Source organism: Salvelinus alpinus, chromosome 30, assembly GCF_045679555.1.
Source record: "Salvelinus alpinus chromosome 30, SLU_Salpinus.1, whole genome shotgun sequence".
Classification (NCBI taxonomy): Eukaryota; Metazoa; Chordata; class Actinopteri; order Salmoniformes; family Salmonidae; genus Salvelinus; species Salvelinus alpinus.
The window spans coordinates 39,956,783-39,980,996 of record NC_092115.1 but is presented as its reverse complement, the minus strand read 5'-3'; the positions used below and the strand labels follow the sequence as shown (position 1 = coordinate 39,980,996).

Here is a 24,214-nt window from a genome sequence, read left to right as displayed (position 1 = left end):
CTCCGAGACAGGATTGTGTCGAGGCACAGATCTGGTGAAGGGTACCAAAAACTTTTGCAGCATTGAAGTTCCCAAAGAACACACTGGCCTCCATCATTCTTAAATGGAAGAAGTTTGGAACCGCCAAAACTCTTCCTGGAGTTGGCCGCCCGTCCAAACTGAGCAATCGGGGGAGAAGGGCCTTGGTCAGGGAGGAGACCAAGAACCCGATGGTCACTGACAGAGCTCCAGAGTTCCTCTGTGGAGTTGGGAGAACCTTTCAGAAGGACAACCATCTCTGCAGCACTCCACCAATTAGGCCTTTATGGTAGAGTGGCCAGACGGAAGCCACTCCTCAGTAAAAGGTACGTGACAGGCCACTTGGAGTTGCCAAAAGGCACCTAAAGATTCTCAGACCATGAGAAAGTAGATTCAAGATTGAACTTGTTGGCCTGAATGCCAAGTGTCACGTCTGGAGGAAACCTGGCACTATCCCTACCGTGAAACATGGTGGTGGTGGCAGCATCATGCTGGGGGTATGTTTTTCAGCGGCAGGGACTGGGCGACTAGTCAGTCGGGATCGAGGGAAAGATGAACGGAGCAAAGTATAGAGAGATCCTTGCTCAGGACCTCCGACTGGGGCGACGGTTCACCTTCCAATAGGACAACGACCCTAGGCACACAGCCAAGACAACGCAGGAGTGGCTTCGGGACACGTCTCTGAATGTCCTTGAGTGGCCCAGACAGAGCCCGGACTTGAACCCGATCGAACATCTCTGGAGAGACCTGAAAATAGCTGTGCAGCGACGCTCCCCATCTAACCTGACAGAGCTTGAGAGGATCTGCAGAGAAGAATGGGAGACACTCCCCAAATACAGGTGTGCCAAGCTTGTAGTGTCAAACCCAAGAACTTGGCTGTAATCGCTTCCAAATGTGCTTCAACAGAGTAAAGTGTCTGAATACTTATGTGAATGTGATATTTCAGTGTTTTTTTAAATGTTTTATAAATTTACTAACATTTCAAACCTGTTTTTTCGCTGTCATTATGGGGTATTATGTGTGGATTGTGGAATACATTGAATACATTTTTTGTAAAAGGCTTTAACCTAACAAAATGTGGGTAAAGTCAAGGGGTGTGAATAATTTCCAGCAGATTATACAGGTGTACAGAGTTTGGGCTGTACTGTGTATAGGCCAAATAATTACGTAAAACGAAAGGAGAAAATGTATTTCAGATGCAGCCAGAGTTTTCTTGTAGTAGTCTTTTAATGTGGCCAAAAGGTTGCCGTATTAAGACTGGGAGTGTGTGTGTCTGTGGACTTGTTATTTTCAGTCTGTTAAAAAACCTGCCACACTGCTTAGTTCTAGAGATATGTCAATGACCCAGTGTCCTCAAATGTCAGAGGCTGTTGATTTTGAATTGATAAATAAAAATACATACTCCTCAATTGAAAAAAACAACAATTGATAAATGCTATATTGTACAAGGGTATGAAGGGAGGGATGGGTATCCTAATCAAGATATCGATACACGTTTTTTTTGACCACACCTTCTCTACTATTTCCAATCAATTGGGAAATATTATTAGAAAATAGTCCGTTTGACGTACTCATCTCCCTACTGTGTGTGTGTTCTGTAGGTGTATGCATCGGCCTCAGGAGAGGAATATAACAGAGACGGTGCAGGGTATCCTGCCTCCAAGCCTGGAAATGTAGCCTACCCCGGCTCCTTCTACATGCAAGGTCAGTACTTTATACCAGATCGTGTCTGGGGGCCAAAACTACACAGTATACTTATCAGAGTGGGTTAGCCCCTAGTGATAACTCTGCTATATGGAGAAAGTGGAACAAAACACCGTTTTAGGTGAGGTTAATCAATTGAATAATGCATTAGCTGACCAGTGATGTATATGGCGATGACCCATTCCTGTCTTTTATTTTCTCTATTTCTGCCTGTGGAAACACCTGCTGGCAGTGTGATAGTGAGCCAAAGCCCCGAGCTAACGTGATCCTCCGCCTGCCCTGTGTGTCTATCTGTACACTAGGATGAAGTCATCAGGCGGATGTGACATGCTTCATATGTTGTGGCCCCTTATTGTCTTATCTCTGGATGCTGCTCGTCCCTCTGGGGCTCACCCTCTCTTTTGTCCACACACAAACACCCATCCCTACCCTCCCCTGGTTTCCCCCTGACAGAAGGCCTGCACCCCTCCCCTGACCCATGGAGTTCTGGCGGGTCGATGGGGCAGCCGGGCTACTCTACAGCCATGCTGGGTAACTCCCCCCACCTGGGCCAGCCTACACCCTTCACAGCCATCAACCCCCAGGACAGACTGGTGAGACTTCTGTCACAAACACATACACCAACAGGTTCTCTGTTTTTAAATAAAGGTTACATAAGATGGTAGTATACACCACTGTCATCTCGCTCTCTCCCAAAACACAGAGAATGACTCTAAGCCTGTTTTTGTGCAGAAACGCCAGCCGCTGCCTCTCTCGCCCCAGAACTACCCCCTGCACGGCAGCGAGGTGAACGGGAGCTTACACTCAGGATCCACTGGCTATGGAGTCTCCAACCACACCTCCCCCATCAACGGAACAGACACCATCATGGGTATGACTGTCTACCACTGACACTATGTAGACTGTCTTTTTCTATATAGCTTCCTGTTTCGGTCTATTTTTCTCTTTCTCTCACTTTCTGGCCCTTCCTTTGTTTGTTTCTCCCTTTACTTCTATATGTTCTTCAAAATGGAAATGTCAATTATAATAGTTTGCTGTCTACTTTATTGTTTCATCACAGCCAACCGGGGGACAGGAAGCTCAGGAGATGAGATCGGCAAAGCCCTGGCATCGGTGAGTAGAATCGCACAGGCCACATCAACCATAGTCTTCAGTCATTATGCCATGTTGATTGATCCACCGAGACCAAGAAAAAAAACTAGGGCTGAACCCAATTAGTCGACTGGTCGATTTATTTATTTTGTATTTTCTTTTTTTGTTAGGCTGTTGGTCGACCTAAATTTGTTTTAGTCGAGCAGTAACGTGTGTGTGTGTGATATATATGTGCCCGTCTCAGTGAACTAATCCATTGCTGAGGCCTAGACTAAAAGCCAATATATGATTGATACGAAAATGTGGTCGGGGGCTCCATATGGACAGTGTGACACAATTGCAGAGCCTCCAGATGCATGCAGAGGCCAAATCCAGCTCTGTACCGCATCGCCTCCCAAATTTTGTAACAATGCAGAGGGCTCTGTATAGCTCCTCATTGACATGACTGGTTGACTGTAGGTGGGGGCAGTACATCCTGTATAAACACAAACTTACTTCCTTGAAAACAGCTCTGCTCTGCTCCACGAAGCGCTAGAAGTATGAATGTCCTACCTTCTTCTGAGGCCGTATCACCTTAAATGCTGCATGGCCAATGCAGATGTCAGATTGACCATATGCACAATGCACTTCTCTCTCCAGAATATGTCTCCCCCGCCAATTTGTGCACATTCATTGTTTCATAACTTCATTGTGTGAATTGTTTGCATTTTGATTGGTAGTGTACATAAATTCCCCATAAATGGCCTACAACTGTCTGTCCTGAGCTCACTGGCGCAGGAAACTCTCGAGGGCCCAGAATATTTTATACAACGTTGCACGTTCCCTAGCACATGCTTCGGGCAGAACTCAAGTTAGTAGTTGATACAATGTTTCAAGTTTGGCTACACATGGTCTGTCTGCAACATTGTGATTCATCGGATATTTATTTTTATCAGGATATTTACTACTGTTTTTATTTGGCTTTATATAGACTATTTTTACATAGATGGCAATAGAAGTTACTTTTTAGGTTTGTATCCTTTTCATTTGGAGTTGGATAGAATTTTGATTCACCCCATGACAATGATTTTGAGATATGAAGATGTTATTATACATTTAAATTCAACTGTTTCAAGAAAATGTGCTAATGAAAATCATAACGGGCACGCAGATCGGTAGAAATAGTTTGATAAATTGTCAATCCACATGAAAAAAGGTTGCCGACTCCTCGTGTAGCCTTTTACTGGCACCTTCAGGAGAGTAATGGCAGAATCTGCGAAAACCAGCTGGAGCGGGAGGACAATAGTTGGGTCAGATTAAGTTTTTTTTTTTTCTGGTTATCTAGATCTCTGGCGCCCTCTTGAGGCACTTGTCTTCATCAAACCGTAAGCTTAAAGCATCAGACAAGATCAATGTATATAGTTGATTTTATTAAAACACATTGGGTGTGTCTATATATGGGAAAAATACACGTTTTAAAAATGTCGACCAATCGATTTGGTCAAAAGAGCAGCCGACTTTCGGTCGACGATGATTATATTTTCTCGTTTGGGACAGCCCTAGAAAAAACGATCTGCAAATAAAAGATAATGCAGAGTCTTATGTAGTTCTCTGTGTCACAGATCTTACTATTGAATGGTGTTTCTCAAATTGCATACTACCATGCTCTTAGCATGCAAATTGGAGCATGAGTCCAAATCAAAGTATTCGAAACGGAGCACGGAGGGCACTTCTTGAATGCGTACTTCGTGACTGCTTCAATGGTTAGTATGCAAAGAAATATGAAGCAACCACATAAAAAATTATGTACATTTTCTTGAAATCAATTATTTGAGCTGACGTGAGAGAAAATACACTCCGACTTTGGAATGAAGTGTTGCCTATTCACATCTCATATGTTGCCTGACTACAATATTTTAACTTGATACGTTAATAAATACATGCTGTATAAATTTTGGCATGGTTACCTGCCTACAATACCCACTGTAGGTTGCAAGCCCATAGTACGTCTGTAGTGATAACTGGCTAGCTACTACTGTTAGTTAGCCAGATATCCACGAAGAATTTACATCTACCTTGCATAACATTCATTTTAGGTCATTTTTGCATGTTTAGCTAGCTGGCCAGATAACAACAATTTACACATCTAGCTGATAACTATCAAATAAAATGTTTGCTTTGTGTACATCTTGTTTCGTCTCTATTGTTGCCATTGTCCTGGCTGGAAAAAGGTTCATTGGGGAGGTGCAGCGTGAGGTAATACAGTAGGGGGAGTGCGAGCGCTTCTCAAATGTACTGTTTTATGCGTTCTCCACACTCTCATCCTCTACAAGAACGTCCCTTAAGAAGGCACCTGGAACATGCGTGTGGAGCACGGTAGTATGCATATTGAGAAACACCCACCATTTCATGTTTTTTGTTTCTGTGTAGATTTATCCCTCAGATCACAACAGCAACACCTTCCCATCATCTCCGTCTACTCCAGTGGGCTCTCCCCAGGCCATAGCAGGTGAGTGGGCAGGGAGAATACACCTGTAGCTAGGAGGATTGCACCTGGGTTAGTTAGTCCTTAGTCTAACTTAGCCTTGTGTTTCCCAAATGGTGGGTTGGAGCCTACTGCTAGTTCCTAGCCCAGTCTTAATTCACGATGGAATAAGGCGTTATTTTGCTAAGTCTTTGGGTGGGCGAAAGGGCAAAAACATTAGTGAATCACTGACCTATGAGATCACACCTGTTTTAGGCCTTAGGGGGCACTATCCTGGGGTGTAAGGTTACAGCCACATGGAAAACAACAAGAAAATATATTTTTCAGAGGCAGAGGAAGCTTAAATGACACTGATTACAATGATAATATGGCTCCATCTATTGGTTTAGAGTGGAACTGAGTAATAGGATTAGGTTCTTGCTTGACAACAGTGCTTTGAGTGTGATGTCTGAAATGGGGTTTAGGGTTGACTGCTTTTTAGCCGTATGGACCGTTTGCCTGGTAGCTGGACAGACCCACTCTTGCCGTTAGCGCCGACTATATTTTCACAGACCCGTAAGGTTGTTGTCCAGATGCTCAATGTCTCTACCTCTGTAGGTTCTGCCTCTCAGTGGCCTCGGGGCTCGGGACAGGCCACACCCTCTCCAAACTTCGAGGGTGGACTGCAGGCTCTGGTGAGTAACTTATCATGTTCAACTCCATGCATGTGTGCAGTGGCGCTGGTATTAGTAACAGCACTAGAGAATCAAAAAGACCACCTTGATCCTAAGCAAGTTGGATGAATTAAAATCGATAAATGAACAGTGTTGACTCATTAGTTTTACTTAACCCCGCCCTTTCCCCCTCCCCCCTACAGCAAAACAAGATGGAGGATCGTTTGGAGGAGGCCATCCATGTGCTCCAGCGTCACGCCGGGGGACAAGGGGGTCCAGGGGGGCTGGCTGACATGCACAGCCTCCTCAGCGCTGGGATAGGAGGGCTCGCCCAGGCCTTCAACAACGCTGGCCTGGGATTGGCCAACAGACTGCCCAACCTGGTAAGAACAGGAAGGATAAATACTTAGTGGCCCTATCTAGCCACATGGGTGGTGTAATGGTTTAGGGTGTTATGTCCATTGATTAGTGTCACACTATTATGTACATCCTCCTTCATGTGATACCAATGTAACACCTACTTGTCCGTAGTACAGTCTACTTGCCTAATACCATGTTTCTCATCTGCTCTATAGATGTCCAACCACCACGAGGACTCGACTGGTGGGGGTGTGCATTCATCACGGCCCTCCCTCTGGCAGCCAGCCCGAAGGCTTCACCAGTGAGTTTCCCCCCCCCCCTCTTTTCCTCATAATTTCATTAGACACACAATGTTTGTGACTATCTCTCTTTCTCAAACTATCTGCTGTGCTTTTCATTGACTTATCCCCCCCCCATCTTCCCTCAGGCCTCCCTCGCTCCACACACTCATCCAGTGGCTCTGACATCAAAAGGGAGGACAAGGAGGATGACGAGAATTCCTCTGTGGCTGACAAGTCAGAGGATGAGAAGAAAGACTCGAAGGCCCGCACTCGAACAAGGTGACTAACCCTTCTGATAGCGATAAAACATATCAGAAACACACACATCCATATGATTTGAAGTCCGTCTCTCTCGGCCAAATCCTAACTTGAGACGCGCGTATGTGGGGTCTGTGCCACTGTCATAAAGGGGGTAAACTCTCACTCACTAAACATTATCATGATTTATTTAATGATTTAAATCATCTGCTGCTTGAAAGTGATTAAATGTATTCAGCGAGTGCAGGTTTGCCATCGTTATTTCAACTTAACACGGCCCCAGCACCCAAAAAGAGGTGATTCTCCGTAGCACTGTTGTCATTTTTGCCCTCGTGTCTACCGTTGTTTTCAGAGAGATGTTCTCCTTCCAGACCTTCTCCTCCTCCCTATCAGACACGGGAGCAGAGTAAGTCTGCATCCAATCACGTGAGCCTCACACTTAAAGGGGTGTGGCCATAAATATAGATGGCTATTTAATTATTTTGAGAATAATTTTAAAAAACGGATTATATCAGAACTATTTTAGACTGTGGGCAGAATTTCAGCGTAAAAATGTTTTATTCTCAGGCATAGCAAACTTTTTTTATTTTATTATTATTTTATTTTATTTTTTTTGAGCCGTGCTGTTCGTACCTTGAGAATGGTTTGTACAAAATCTTGAAATTATAACACATTCGTATAGCATACAATCTCTGAAGCAGATAACCTGAGTTTAATATCTGATGGCGTAAGTATTATGAATGTGAATGTTCAATTTGTTGCCTTGCATTTCAGTTAAATAAGACGGTATCATGTCAGAGCTATTTCATGAATGTAAACCTGGCTTTTACCATAAGAAAATGTTCTACATTTATAAAGGAAAGCTGTTTATGTTCTATCAGAAATATGTAACTGATGATTTATATAAAGTCCTGTTTTGTTGTAAAGTTTTTAGCAACAAGTTTGCCCCAAAGTACTTAATTAAAGAAAGTACTTTTTGTAATCAAAGTCCACAAAGTAGTACAGCACTCTCCCCGAATGATAAAATTTAGTAATTATCTACCGTGAACGAAACAATACTTGTTTGGACAGTCTTGTCCATGTTAGTAAATATGTCAGTCATACCCATGTAATGTCTTCTATCCCCCCCTTCCAACCAAACCTTCCCCCCGTGGCCCACAATGACTTTTCATCAGTCGTGATGATGAGGACGAGGACGACGAGGATCTGCCGCCGGAGGTGAAGGTGGAGCGGGAGAAAGAGCGGCGGGTGGCGAATAATGCCCGCGAGCGTCTGCGCGTGCGGGACATCAACGAGGGCTTTAAGGAGCTGGGCCGCATGTGTCAGCTCCACCTGACTAATGAGAAACCCCAGACCAAACTGCTCATTCTGCACCAGGCCGTTAATGTTATACTCAACCTGGAGCAGCAAGTCCGAGGTCAGTGTGCTGTCACTGGGGGATCCAGGTTTAGACGGGAGAAAGGACCAGGGTAGGGCCGCGTCCCAATTTCGGAGTTTCTAGTCTCCTATTCTTCAGGTTGAAGGCCCTGGGATGTGTCTCGATAGTCTTGAATGGTTTGGTCTCTGTGGCTCTCTTCCTTCATTGATGTGATGTAATTGGAAAGGTGTCAGTCCATATTGCTTTCACCTGTTCTGTGTTTTTAGATCATTGCAGATGAAGGAGAGGGGACTAGGAGGGGAGGCCACTTTCAAGTATTGAGATTCTGCCTTTAGACTAGTTTCCAACCATCAAGTTGTGTTTGTTGATCAGTGATGATGGGAGGAAAGGGGATGAGGAAGCAGGCTATTTAGACTGTTTTGGGACTAGCCCTTCTCCAGTCCTATAAGGCCTTGCTGCTGTGGACACATACAGGCCAGCACTGAACTCATGTCTGGTCTGGTGAAGTATGTGTTGCCTGCTCTAAATGGCATGGGGCTGTCTGTCTGGGCTGTCTCCACTGTAAAATATGCTTCATGTGACTCTGCCTCACCTTCCACTATATTAACATTACATCTCTGATTTCCTTTATTTGCTTCTATCGCTGTCTGTGTCCAATCACTGTGCTTCTTGTCTGAGGCCTTAGCAACACACATTTTCTTCTTAACAACATTGTTATCTTACACTTCACGTTGAAATGATTTCAGGACCAGATGATGGCTTCTGTATTCGTTTCATCAGCTTTGGCTAATGGCCCAATTTTGAAGTGTGAAGATGTGTTTTTTTTGTCTGGGGGGGGGGTTTACATTTTTCCCAAATGTAAAACACTCATAAGCAATATATCACCAGTCCCAAGTTACATTTTAGTCTTGTTTTATTTCTCTTGGTTTAACTTATATGGGCTTGTCTCCTCTGTTATCCACAAAAAAAAAAAAAAAATCAGGCAGCTGTCATTTGACATTTACCCCTCAAGTTGTTTTAAAAACAAGACCTCACCACTTCTGTTTCTACAAGTGTGTTACTGTTATCTGTGTCTGGCTCTATGCATTGACCCCCCCCCCCCCCCTCTATGTATTCTGCTTGCTGATTGGCTATACAAATGCAGACACAGGTTGTGATTGGATGGAGGGGCTCACTGTTCTGCTCCTATCCCATTCCTCCTCAATGTATTAACTTAACCCTTCACTTCCTTATTGCAATGTCTTTGTTGCATGCCCTTATTTGTCAAATGTTAACCTTTTTAATGTACTGATTTCGTTGGTCATCTCCACGCCTCTCCCTCTCTTCAACCCCCTCCCTCTTCCTCTTTTCATCGTTTACTTTTGCAGATGGCAGCAGTGACTTCAGCTTCCTTTCATTCAGATAAATACATCTATGGCCGCTGATGTATTTAACATGAGGCACCAGTGGCATTCAGCTCTCTGTTGTCCTGTTTCCCAAGCTCTCCCCCCTGGCTTCCTCTCTGGCCTTGTGTATGATCTAGACCTGCCAGAGGGTGTGTCGCTCTCTTTCTCCTTCTTTCTCCCTCTCTTCCTTGGTCTTCTTACCTCCTAACTGACAGCCCCCCCCCGCCCCCCCAAAAGGCCTCATATTATCCTCTGACTCCCACCCTGGACCCTGATCAGCAGAAGACACAGTCTTGGCTTTGTCAGATTCCATTTGGAACATTTGGTCTGATAGTTGTCAAGCCATAACGGCTCAACATTCAAAACGCTCAATTTGACAAAAGAACCCTAAAATGATCTATTTTGGCCAAGTGAAAGTCTGCCGAGAAGTAATAAAGTTGCTTTGCGAATACGGTTTTGTTGTTACATGCCAATTTTCTTTCGTCGGAAGTGAATGTCATTTGCAAGGTCCTACGCGGTGCCTTCGTTGACAGTAACAGTAGTGCTCTGGCCTTAGGATTCCTCCATGTAAAAAAAAAAAACATTAAAGAAAAGGATTCTAGTACCATGTCCTTGGCGGTCCATCCCTCCGCTCGATCTCTCGCTCTCCTGCACCTTGGCGCCACTCCACTGGGATCATCCATCCGTGACCCCATCCTCCTCACTGGAATACATTGTCCATCCGGACCTCCACAGCTTTCTGCTGCTGGCCTCCTGGCCAAATATGGCACTTAAATAATGACTGCTGTCACCTTCAGCCAACCAGGCCGTCTGCTCTAGGATGTGAATTGAGTAGTGTGCAGGGAATGCTGTAGCCCCTCTGAGGTCACACTCCAGGGAGAGGCTGCCCCTAAATGCTCGTCTAGGATCAGATCTAACGATGAGCTAACTGACCCTGGAACAGCAATTTGCTATCCAAGGAAACTTTCCGCAGAAATTGTCCTTAGGGCTGTAGTTAGGGGCAACTTGGAGGGTAAAAGCGGCAGGTGTTGGGGTGTACCATAACGACCCTCCTCCCTCCTCAGCAGCAGCAGCTGCAGCACGGCCTCGCTGAACGATGAGAACCTGACGGCCGAGGAGAAGGAGAAGCGCGAGCGGGAGCGCCGCTCGGCCAACAACGTCCGGGAGAGGGTGCGCGTGCGTGACATTAACGAGGCGTTCAGGGAGCTGGGCAAGATGGTGCAGGTGCACGTGTGCAGCGACAAGGCCCAAACCAAACTCATCATCCTGCAGCAGGCCGCGCAGGTCATAATGGGTCTGGAGAAGCAGGTCCGAGGTAGGCCTCTCTTTACGAATAGATCCAGTACCGCCAACCACCTTCACTCAGCCAATTAGCTCTTAATACTGGGCATGGAGAAGCAGGTACAAAGTAGGGATTCCTGTACCAACCAACCCAGTAATGTCCGCCTCCAACCAGTCAACTGGGACTTGACTAGTATGACGGCTAAAGAGATCATACTGTGCCTGGAGATGCAGGTGCGACATAGGGCTTCCTTTTAGCTGTGGAAGGCTTCCTTACCAAAAATTCCAAATCCAGAATGATTCACCTATAGGCCCTCTACCTCCACTCAACCACCCAACCAGCAGTCTCACCTCTATATGCACTCACCTGCCTCTGACTGTCCTTCTATCCTCTTGGATAATGGAAAAGGGGCGAGCAAAAAGAGATGCCGATGGAGGCGGGGAAAATGGGGGCTGCACCTCTGTCAAATACTTAATGATCTCACCACTGCTGCCGTCTGGTCGTTCCTCTTTCCTGTCCAGCTGTGTCTTCCGTTCACCATTTTGGTCTACTGTCCTCCATGCTTTCCGATGATATACTTTTAAAATATTTCTTTAATGACTAGAATCTCGCAGCATTTACACCTTAATCATACCTTCCTTGCCCGTCTAACCCTAACCCTTTTTGTTTTTAACATCTCTCGTTCTTCTATACGCCTAACCTTCTCCGTTTACTAGAATATACTGTGAAACCTGATGGTTTTGCCTCTTGCCTCCATCTCTTTGACAATCTTCTTGATTGTGCTCACCATCAGTTAACCTGAAGTTTCAGCCAAAACCTGTAGATCCACTCCACCCCTCTGATTCTAACCTGTGTGGCCTCTTCCTAAAGAGCGTAACCTGAACCCCAAGGCAGCGTGTCTGAAGCGGAGGGAGGAAGAGAAGGTTTCGGGGGTGGACCCCCAGATGCAGATGGGAGGGGGGCACCCCGGGTTAGGGGGCGATGGACACAACTCTGTCAGCCATATGTAACACCTGGGTAAGTTGTCATTCTCTGCTGTCATACTGTAACTGTCCATATCGCATGTATTGTGGCATGATGTGTGTTACCATAATATAACAATCCCTGTTTCTCTCTTCCAGCTCCTGATCCTCTTGATTTGTACAGCTCTTAGAAGACGTGGCCTTATTCTCTTATCATGCATCTCAGTGTGTGTCAATCCACAAAGGTGCTCTCTATATATGCTAGCACATATAGTGGAGAAGCGCATTCTCACACAGACACACACACACAAAACTGACAAACGCCAGTGGCCACATTCCTGACCATGAACACACAATACATACACACCAATACACACAGAGTTTTGAAGAATACTTACAGTAAACACCCTGAACTCCAAGGAGAGACTGGATCACAGGCAGAGGAAATTGAAACGCAATGATTTTTTTTGCGTATTGTTTGTTTTTGTAAGACATTTTGAAGAAGTTGCTTTACATGTTGGGAGCAACATTTGTTTGGATCAAATAGTATTTTTGGATCAATTGCTCATGTGAGCAACCTAGGATTTTGTGTCCTTTTGATAGTCATTTGCCATTCCCACCTGAAAAGTAGGTCTTACTTTCATCACAAGAAACGGTGACATCAGAATCTAACCTGTATGAGTAACTATGTGCCTGATGTACATGCATAACGCCAAGGCTTGGGCAAGTTACAATCGTCGTCGTCATCCCCACCATCATTTTTACTTTTTTTCCCCTCAATGTCAAACACAGAAGTAGAGTTTGAGGTATCCAGCCACCAGATTTGAAAAGACTGGACTGTCATAGTGACGAATGGACACTTATTGAATTGGCAGGCAGAGTGCTGTTATATAGCACAATGATAAAAAAGAAACCCTAGCCAACTTTGGCCATATTTCTTTGTTTATGCCTTCTCGTAAGGGCTGCCCAGACACAGGCCCGTCTGAAGATTTATTATGGTGTGTATTATTTTGATCCAGGGATCCTACAAGCCTTCCATTTTGTCTTCATCTGTTTGTCGTCACTGCCATGAGTGGAGTTGAAGGACTGCCAGTGAGGAAGGTGAGCTCATCAATACATACCGAGACCCAGGACAGGTCATGATGACTCGCTACTAGCTGAAAACCACTCCCCGTTCACCTACTATTCCACAGGATCACTCTGGCATGGTCATCTCAAGACTTCCTCACTCTGTCTTGGGGAGATTGGACTGAAACATGCAGGAAGTGTGTGTGCTCTGAACCAGAGCAAGCCTCTCCCCCTCCACTCCCTCTACCGTACCCGTCTTTGCCCCTCTGGTTCTGTTTCCATTTCAGCCAGGCCATGTGGATGCGTGGTCAGTATACTCTGCCCCAAACTCAGTCAACCACCTGCCTTCATTGCCTTCTCCTCTTCACGTTTGTGGAGCAAGTGTCGTCAGTTGGCAAGGCAAACCTAGATGTCCAGGTCATGCGTCCTTAAAAGACTATGTAAGACGGACTATGTCAGTTTTCAGTAGACTACAGTTAGTTTGAAGAGGAGAGGCTATATGGACACACTTGGTGCCCAAATTGATGGCGTATGTCGCGCAGCTGAGTCAAGTGGAGCTGAACGGATTCAGCTCAGTCAGTCTGAAGAGACCTTCCCAGCTAGCTAGTTTATGCTCGTGGCTAGAAAATTCGGCAAGAATTTAAAACTTGTAATTGCTAAGTAATTGCTCATCCAGATGGTTACTACCAGTAGTACAAGTTATTTCTCATGTAGGCTGCTATCCTACTCAAAATAAAATCAAGTGGGATGGAACAAATTGGCCCCTTTTAACTACCTCCGGGGATATGTTATACTGCTGCGCAGTGGGAAGCAACTCACGCCGACAAGCACCACGTCATTCGCACCGGTTTGTCGTTACTCGCCCATAGAAATAAACATGACTTTCTTTTACAAGTTGTCATTTTTTTAAACTAGCACCATGCTGCTGTTTTAGCCAGCATAAACTAGCTAGCTGTGGAGGGCTCATCTGGATGACAGACTGAACCGAAGCCATTCGTCTCCACTCGGACCTCAGCTGCATCATTCATTTTGGCACCATGCGTATCCGTATAGCCTCTCCCGTACAGAAGGAATGGCTGTTGGACTTCAAGAGGGTTTATTTTGTGGTGTGCATTCTGAAATGTCATGGATATCTTCCCTTGAATGCATTCAACTGCCATCGATGGACAATTTTGTGTTCCTTAAATTACAGGAAGCATTGGGTGTTTTGAACAATTTACAAAGCCTGTTTGTAAGGATCCTCCTTTTTGTAGAAGTGATTTGTTTTTTGTTTGTTTTTTACTTTGTAAGATAGCTGTATGAGTTTTCTTTTGGATTGCTTACTTTCTTTTCATTTACATTGTTTAAATGTAAGGGCGACTCATTTTAAAGATACCAGGAACAAACTTTAAGTGTCTCTCTTCCCTCCCAAACGTAGTGATCTCTCTTTTCTTCTTCTTTTTTTACCATTGGGAAAAGCATGACGTGCCAGTTGCTTTGGTGTAAAAGTAGTTCATGCCAACTCCTAATCTGGCTAGAACATCCCCAACCTGTTTTGGAAGTACCTGTAATTTGGAGCATGTCTGTTTCAGAAAAAAACTGCAAAAAGTCTGTATATGTAATTGATACCAGTTATTACTACTTACTCACTATCAAAGGAAAATGGAAATGTCCAAGTATAGAGTACCATAGTATGAGTCATAATACCCATAAAACCAAGGAGAGATATGGTTCCAATTGTTTTTCCACCATTCATTTTTCCCGTCAGGGATCTTAGACGCACTTAAAATAAGGGCTGTGTTTTCATGTAGGTTTACCCTGGCGTGACGTTTTGATAACCGAGTAAATCTTTTTAGGACAAGGTGATTTAACAATATATTCGCTTGTATTTTAAAAATAAAAAATGGGGGGGGGTCATAAACAACTACAAATGCCATGATGATCTGGACCAGACTGCCGAATCAAGGCAGTAATCTCTGGATTAACAATCTGTTAGCTAATTGTTGTAATTTATAAATTGGCTAAATTTCTTTAAATTTACAATTCTGGGAACTGTCTTGTGCAAGTTGTAAATTGACACAATACCTGTTAGCAAAGGTGTTAGCTTGAGATGGTGTGCAGGAGCTTGCAGGGATTTGTAGTTTTGCATGGTCTAATTTGATGGTCATTTGCATTTTTGAATCCGAGTAAATGGAGCCGAATATATTGATAAAAGTCCCCTTGTCTGAGAGATTTACATGGTTGTCGAAACGTCAGGCCAGGGTAAGCCTACATGAAACACAGCAGCCCTTTGTTAAGTGTTTCCAAAATTCCCTGTGTGAAAAATGAATGGTGGAAAAACAATTGGAACCATTTCCCTGTTTGATTGCTAGGTTTTATGCGTATTATGACTCCTACCGTGGGGCTCTATTGACAAGCTTTGTCACGCAAACATTTAGTAAAAACTATTGCAAAAGGAACAAAATTGTAGTGTTTCATACAAGTTAGATTTTATATCAATACCTTTCGGCTTGCTAGGTCTACAGTTGCTGTATTGTTAATGTCTGTTGGTCCTAGTTAAACATTTCAAAACAAACAGAAAAAGATGTATGAGGAATTAATGAACAGGGCATCCTCAGTCATTCTCTTGACTTTGGGATCATTGTTAGTGGTTACTCACCAGTGCCTGAACACTGATGAATTGTGATTGTCTCTGCATGTATGGCTTTCCAAGAGAACCTTTTACAGATAAACAAGGTTGACATGGGAGGGAAGAGTGGGGCAATGCTTCAGTAAATCTCTATGAATATTATTCTTATTAGCTCCCAAAGGAAAATAAATTATAAAGTAATTTTTTTTACACCTTTTCTGTCAGTTCGTGATGGCATCTCAGATTTTGGCAAACAACTGAGTCCGCTTTGATTTACTGAGCCCTATTATAAGTTTATATAATAGGAGTGTCCCCAGACCTTTTATCTTCTGTACAAACCATTGGCGATTTGGAAACAATACTCATGTGGAGTAGAGTATGATGTCCATATTTTTTTATTTGCAACAGTCTGAACTTTATTTTCTACTGAATAGGGCAGAGATTCATTTTTGTTATCATATCAAACATCTGAAATTGACATGTCCTGTATGTGAACCTATACAGGACTTGGTCAGTTTTGTTTTAATTATCAACTAAACAGTATTTGCCCGTGCAGAGTGATACTGAATTGTAACAGTATTTTCTTGACTTTGTCAGTTTGTCTTTCATAATAACCATCCCCCAGGTGAAACCCTAAGCATTAGTATCAATAATGTATTATTTCCACCTCAACTGCCATTGTCTGTTTCACAGAGGACACGTATTGTCTTTGATTTATTACTCGAATGAGATTTGAAAACTCAACATCGCTGACATGTGTTCCTTTTTGTTAATATTAACTGAATTTTGAGTACAGTATCCTTAGAACTTCCCTTGTCAAAATGCACAACTAGTATTTTGCCAGGGGGCCTCTCATGGTCTGCCAATCTCTGCCCTGTTCAACAGATGGACACACTGCTACAAAACTCACTGTCTCTCTTACATTGGGGACAGAATCCATTTGTCCTCAAAGTGCCTCCAGTTTCCTATTTTTTATATATAAAGTAGATATTGAGAACTGTCGTGTATATAACAGTAATGTAGCAATAAATGTGCCATTTTTAATAACAGAAATATACATTTTTTCAATGTCTGTCTTTTTGAGCTTGTATACCTAAATGAGAAAAAAAAACATTGTAATAAAGGGTTGAAAACATACTTAGATTATTTGCTTTTATTATGTGTGTAGGCTACTGTGTATTGAAAATAACATGATTATCTCTCTGCGAAGGTCTACTACAGTGTCATTCCACCCTTCTCCCTGATGTGCACGCTCACGCCCTCTTCATGGATTTAGAAGGAATAGGTAGATATAAGAAATATAGTTGAATCGCCGCCTGGGCTAGCATCAATACAACCATTTTGTTCCTTTTCAGTCCTCAGGCCTCGTAATATTTGAGATCTGTGAAGGTGTGTGCTGCAGGTAGCCTAAAGAAGCGGCTGAGAATGCCCCAAGTGTTTTAAAACATCTCCAAGCATTTTATGTTTTGAATAATTACAAAGTGCTGGATGGGAAGAGGGTCTATGGCTATTCTATATGGCTATAAATGTATACCTGTCTGTACTCCATTGCAACTAAAGACAGATCTGGAAGTATCCTCCCATTTACAGGCTAATTCTGATATTCTCCAGTCCTTTGCATTTTTTTGAGTAATGACCCTATACAATGTCAGTTTGATTATTCAATTTCCAATGATTATAGAGCTATGAGAGGAGAGACTCAGTGAGAATGAAAAATTTGGCTAAATACTTACTTAGTCAACAGCGGCGGTTTAGACATGAAACAGACACTTGTGCTCGCTGCACACTACCTTCAGACTGTTTGCTAACATTTAGCAAACAGTTGCGGCTAACACAAAGCAAATGGAATGTTAGCCAACATTCGCAAACAATTTCCCTTGTTAAACACACCTATTAGGTGTTATTAATAATTATACACTTGGTGGTTCGAGCCCTGAATGCTGATTGGCTGACAGCCGTGGTATATCAGACCGTATGCCATGGGTATGACAACATTTCTTTTTACTGTTCTGATTACGTTGGTAACCAGTTTATAATAGCAATAAGGCACCTCTGGGTTTTGTAATACACTGCTCAAAAAAATAAAGGGAACACTTAAACAACACAATGTAACTCCAAGTCAATCACACTTCTATGAAATCAAACTGTCCACTTAGGAAGCAACACTGATTGACAATAATTTTCACATGCTGTTGTGCAAATGGAATAGACAAAAGGTGGAAATTATAGGCAATTAGCAAGACACCCCCAAAAAAGGAGTGATTCTGCAGGTGGTGACCACAGACCACTTCTCAGTTCCTATGCTTCCTGGCTAATGTTTTGGTCACTTTTGAATGCTGGCGGTGCTCTCACTCTAGTGGTAGCATGAGACGGAGTCTACAACCCACACAAGTGGCTCAGGTAGTGCAGTTCATCCAGGATGGCACATCAATGCGAGCTGTGGCAAAAAGGTTTGCTGTGTCTGTCAGCGTAGTGTCCAGAGCATGGAGGCGCTACCAGGAGACAGGCCAGTACATCAGGAGACGTGGAGGAGGCCGTAGGAGGGCAACAACCCAGCAGCAGGACCGCTACCTCCGCCTTTGTGCAAGGAGGTGCACTGCCAGAGCCCTGCAAAATGACCTCCAGCAGGCTACAAATGTGCATGTGTCAGCATATGGTCTCACAAGGGGTCTGAGGATCTCATCTCGGTACCTAATGGCAGTCAGGCTACCTCTGGCGAGCACATGGAGGGCTGTGCGGCCCCACAAAGAAATGCCACCCCACACCATGACTGACCCACCGCCAAACCGGTCATGCTGGAGGATGTTGCAGGCAGCAGAACGTTCTCCACGGCGTCTCCAGACTCTGTCACGTCTGTCACATGTGCTCATGTGCTCAGTGTGAACCTGCTTTCATCTGTGAAGAGCACAGGGCGCCAGTGGCGAATTTGCCAATCTTGGTGTTCTCTGGCAAATGCCAAACGTCCTGCACGGTGCTGGGCTGTAAGCACAACCCCCACCTGTGGACGTCGGGCCCTCATACCACCCTCATGGAGTCTGTTTCTGACCGTTTGAGCAGACACATGCACATTTGTGGCCTGCTGGAGGTCATTTTGCAGGGCTCTGGCAGTGCACCTCCTGGCACAAAGGCGGAGGTAACGGTCCTGCTGCTGGGTTGTTGCCCTCCTACGGCCTCCTCCACGTCTCCTGATGTACTGGCCTGTCTCCTGGTAGCGCCTGCATGCTCTGGACACTACGCTGACAGACACAGCAAACCTTTTTGCCACAGCTCGCATTGATGTGCCATCCTGGATGAACTGCACTACCTGAGCCACTTGTGTGGGTTGTAGACTCGGTCTCATGCTACCACTAGAGTGAGAGCACCGCCAGCATTCAAAAGTGACCAAAACATCAGCCAGGAAGCATAGGAACTGAGAAGTGGTCTGTGGTCACCACCTGCAGAATCACTCCTTTTTTGGGGGTGTCTTGCTAATTGCCTATAATTTCCACCTTTTGTCTATTCCATTTGCACAACAGCATGTGAAATTTATTGTCAATCAGTGTTGCTTCCTAATTGGACAGTTTGATTTCACAGAAGTGTGATTGACTTGGAGTTACATTGTGTTGTTTAAGTGTTCCCTTTATTTTTTTGAGCAGTGTATATGACCAATATGCTACGGGCTGTGTCCTAGCACTCCGGATTGCATTGTGCATAAAGAACAGCTCTTAGCGGTGGTATATTGGCCATATACCACACCCCCTCGGGCCTTATTGCTTAATTATTAAGTCATCAGACATATAAAGAACATAAATTATAGAAATAGGTTGGGTTTATGACTTCCTAACTTGGCCAGCTAGTGACGACCATACTGTTAGGAATTAGAATAATAGAATGGACGTGAACCTTCTTGTGATGGGATAAAGGTCAGGGAGTTGGTCAACCATGGTTTGCAAGTGCTGTGATAAGATGTTCTGTAAAACAATGAATTTGAATTTATCTGCACTGTATGTTTGTTAGCTTGCCAGACAGTTTCAGGGGAATGATTCCATAAATAGTTCAAATTAACTGCCAATATGCCATCATTCCATTCAAACAATGCAGTCAATCCACAGCCAATACACTGGTTTCGGGTGTTTTCCCTTTCAGACAATTTTTTAACTCCGTGTTGTTCGCTCCAAAGGAACTCAGACCTTTCGAAAGAGGCCCTGAAGCGAACTGAAACCATCTGGAGAGGTGGTCGGAGTTGGGTTTGCTTGTTATTATTCACCCACTACACACGAGTACCGCAACACTGTTTCCCCTGCCAGTAACATAAGTACTCACATTGGTGCCACAAAAGAGAGACAATGTGCAGGTTCGGGGGGAAAAACGAGTACTGTTATGGGATATTGATTTGCTATTGTGAAGGATGCACAGAAATCCAAAATGTGTGTGGGCCAGATTATTTGTTTGCAATATGTGATCTGTAGGCTAAAATAGCTTCATAGTGTTTCAATAACATTATTGAATCTGCAATTATTTAGATTTTTTTTTCGTTACCAATATTTACATGTAAATGGTATCTTCTTATTACAATTATTGTCTCATCATTTAACTAAATGTAATCTATTAGCTTCCAAAATCTAAGTATGTGGACTCCTGCTCGTCGAACATCTCATTCCAAAATCATGTGTATTAATATGTTACCCCCTTTGCTGCTACGACAACCTCCACCCAACTAGATGTTGGAACATGGCTGTGGGGACATGCTTCCATTCAGCCACAGGAGCATTAGTGAGGTTGGTGTTCCAATTCATCCCAAAGATGTTCGGTGGGGTTGAGGTCTGGGCTCGGTGCAGGCCAGTCAAGTTCTTCCACACCGATCTCGACAAACCATTTCTGAATGGACCTCGCTTTGTGCACAGGGGCATTGTCATGCATTAAGATTTCCTTTCAATGGAATTAAGGGGCATAGGCCTGAACCATGAAAAACAGCCCCAGACCATTATTCCTCCTCCACCAAACTTTACAGTTGGCACTATGCATTTGGGCTGGTAGCATTCTCCTGGCATTCACCAAACCCAGATATGTCTGTCAGACTGCCAGATGTTGAAGCGTGATTCATCACTCCAGAGAACGCATTTCCATATCTCCAGAGTCCAATAGGCGGCAAGCTTTACACCACTCCAGCCGACACTTGGCAATGTGCAATAGTGATCTTGCGTGCAGCTGCTCGGCCATGGAAACCCATTTCATGAAGCTCAAAATGAACAGTTCTTGTGCTGACATTGCTTCCAGAGGCTTCAGCACTCTGCGGTACCGTTCTGTAAGCTTGTGTGGCCTACCACTTCGTGGCTGAGCCATTGTTGGTCCTAGGCGTTTCCACTTCCACAATAACAGTACTTACAGTTGACCCGGGGCAGCTCTAGAAGGGCAGAAATTAAATTTGATGAACTGACTTGTTGGAAATGTGGTATCCTATGACAGTGCCACTTTGAACGTCACTGAGCTCTTCAGTACAGGCCATTCTACTGCCAGTGTTTGTCTATGGAGATTTCATGGCCGTGTGCTCAATTTTATACACCTGTCAGCAACGGGTGTGGCTGAAATAGCCGAATCCACTCATTTAAAGGGGTGTCCACAATTTTGTTCATCTAGTGTATATCTAGCTGTCTGATAACACATTCTGATAGAATGCCTTGTCCTCCACATGGTACAAACCCAGAGTGCATTGAGTGAATGTTGGAAAATGATTTAGTTTCTTTCTAAACATAGAAATGTGAATGCAAAGAAGACTCGGACCACAAAATAGGTGAAGTGAACTGGCAAAAGAGTTGAGTCCTCATTCAAAGGCAAGGGCAGTGTGAATATAAAGATTACTGGGTTCTTTTTCGGGGTTTTTTACCCCAGAGTTCACTTTAAAGAGGACTATATGTGAAAAACGCCCTTAAAATCAGTTGACGATAGCACTTAGACAAGTTGTAAATGCATCAAGTACCGATATTGTATTATAAACAGAGTGGTTGAAGCTCTGAATGCTGATTGGCTGACAGCTGTGATATATCAGACCTTTTACCACGAGTATGACAAAACATTTATTTTTACTGCTCTAATTACATTGGTAACCAGTTTATAGTAGCAATAAAGCACCTCGGAGGTTTGGTATATGGCCAATATACCACAGCGTTGCATCGAGCATAAGAAACGCCCTTTGTGGTCTATGCATAGTCACTTCACCGCTACCTACATGTACAAATTACCTCGACTAACCTGTACACCCGCACATCGACTCGGTACCGGAACCCCCTGTATATAGCCTCATTGTTATTTTATTGTTACTTTTTATTATTTTTTACTTTAGTTTATTTGGTAAATATTTTCTTAACCAACAGTGCAGTTCAAGAAGAGTTAAGGGCTTGTAAGTAAGTATTTCATGGTAAGGTCAACACTTGTATTCGGCGCAGGTGACAAATAAAGTTTGATTTGATTTTATATTGGCCACTTCGGAAAGTATTCAGACCCCTTTACTGAGGGTCGTTGTCCTATTGGAAGTTGAACCTTTACCCAGGTCTGAGGTCCTGAGCTCTCTGGAGCAGGTTTTCATCAAGGATCTCTCTGTACTTTGCTCCGTTCATCTTTGCTCCGTTCGCCTCCATCCTGACTAGTCTCCCAGTCCCTGCCGCTGAAAAACATCCTGACAGCACGATGCTGCCACCACCATGCTTCACCGTAGGCATGGTGCCTGGTTTCCTCCAGACGTGACGCTTGGCATTCAGGCCAAAGAGTTCAATCTTGGTTTCATCAGACCTGAGAGTCTTTAGGTGCCTTTTGGCAAACTCCAAGCGGGCTGTCGTGACTTTTATTGAGGAGTGGCTTCCGTCTGGCCACTCTGCCATAAAGGCCTGATTGCTGGAGTGGTGCAGAGATGGTTGTCCTTCTGGAAGTTTCTCTCATCTCCACAGAGCAACTCTAGAGCTCTGTCAGAGGGACCATCGGGTTTATGGTCACCTCCCTTACCAAGGCCCTTCTCCCCCGATTGCGCAGTTTGGCCGGGCGGCCAGCTCTAGGAAGAGCCTCGGTGGTTCCAAACCTCTTCCATTTTAGGATGGAGGCCACTGTGTTCTTGGGGACCTTCAATGCTGCAGACATTTTTTGGTACCCTTCCCAAGATCTATGCTTCAACAAAATCCTGTCTCAGAGCTCTACAGGGAAACTTAAATCAGCTTTACCTCATTTCTATCAGCATGTTAAATGTGCAACCAGAGGGAAAATAATTCTAGACCACCTTTGCTCCACACCCAGAGACGTGTGCAAAGCTCTCCCTCGTCCTCCATTTGGCAAATCTGACCATAACTCTATCCTCCTGATTCCTGCTTACAAGCAAAAATTAAAGCAGGAAGCACCGTGACTCAGTCTATAAAAAAAGTGATCAGATGAAGCAGATGCTAAACTACAGGACTGTTTTGCTATCACAGACTGGAACATGTTCCGGGATTCTTCCGATGGCATTGAGGAGTACACCACATCAGAAATGGCTTTATCAATAAGTGCATCGAGTACGTTGTCCCCACAGTGACTGTACATACATTTGAAGTCGGAAGTTTACATACACCTTAGCCAAATACATTTAAACTCAGTTTTTCCCAATTCCTGACATTTAATCCTAGTAAAAATTCCGTCTTAGGTCAGTTAGGATCACCACTTTATTTTAAGAATGTGAAATGTCAGAATAAAAGTAGAGTGACTTATTTCAGCTTTTATTTCTTTCATCACATTCCCAGTGGGTCAAAAGTTTACATACACTCAATTAGTATTTTGTAGCGTTGCCTTTAAATTGTTTAACTTAGGTCAAACGTTTCGGGTAGCCTTCCACAAGCTTCCCACAATAAGTTGGGTGAATTTTGGCCCATTCCTCCTGACAGAGCTGATGTAACTGAGTCAGGTTTGTAGGCCTCCTTGCTCGCACATGCTTTTTCAGATCCTCCCACAAATTTTCTATGGGTTTGAGGTCAGGGCTTTGTGATGGCCACTCCAATACCTTGACTTTGTTGTTCTTAAGCCATTTTGCCACAACTTTGGAAGTATGCTTGGGGTCATTGTCCATTTGGATGACCCATTTGCGACCAAGCCTTAATTTCCTGACTGATGTCTTGAGATGTTGCTTCAAATTATGTGGATATATTTCCAACCTCATGAAGCCATCTATTTTGTGAGGTGTACCAGTCCCTCCTGCAGCAAAGCAACCCAACAACATGATGCTGTCACCCCCGTGCTTCATGGTTGGGATGGTGTTCTTCGGCTTGCAAGCCTCCAACCTTTTTCCTCCAAACATAACAATGGTCATTATGCCAAACAGTTATATTTTTGTTTCATCAGACCAGAGGACATTTCTCCAAAAAGCACAATATTCGTCCCCATGTGCAGTTGCAAACCATAGTCTGGCTTTTTATGGCCGTTTTGGAGCAGTGGCTTCTTCCTTGCTGAGTGGCCTTTCAGGTTATGTCGATATAGGACTCATTTTACTGTGGATATAGATACTTTTGTACCTGTTTCCTCCAGCATCTTCACAAGGTCCTTTGCTGTTGTTCTGTGATTGATTTGCACTTTTCGCACCAAAGTACGTTCATCTCTAGGAGACAGAACGCATCTCCTTCCTGAGCAGTATGACAGCTGCGTGGTCCCATGGTGTTTATACTTGCGTGCTATTGTTTGTACAGATGAACATGGTACCTTCTGGCGTTTG

General features: G+C 44.0%; 1 pseudogene; it reads left to right on the top strand.

Annotated features, from left to right (window-relative positions):
- LOC139560205 (transcription factor E2-alpha-like) overlaps window positions 1-16,650 on the top strand; it is a 40,458-nt pseudogene extending 23,808 nt beyond the window's left edge.
- The last annotated feature ends 7,564 nt before the right edge of the window (window positions 16,651-24,214 follow it).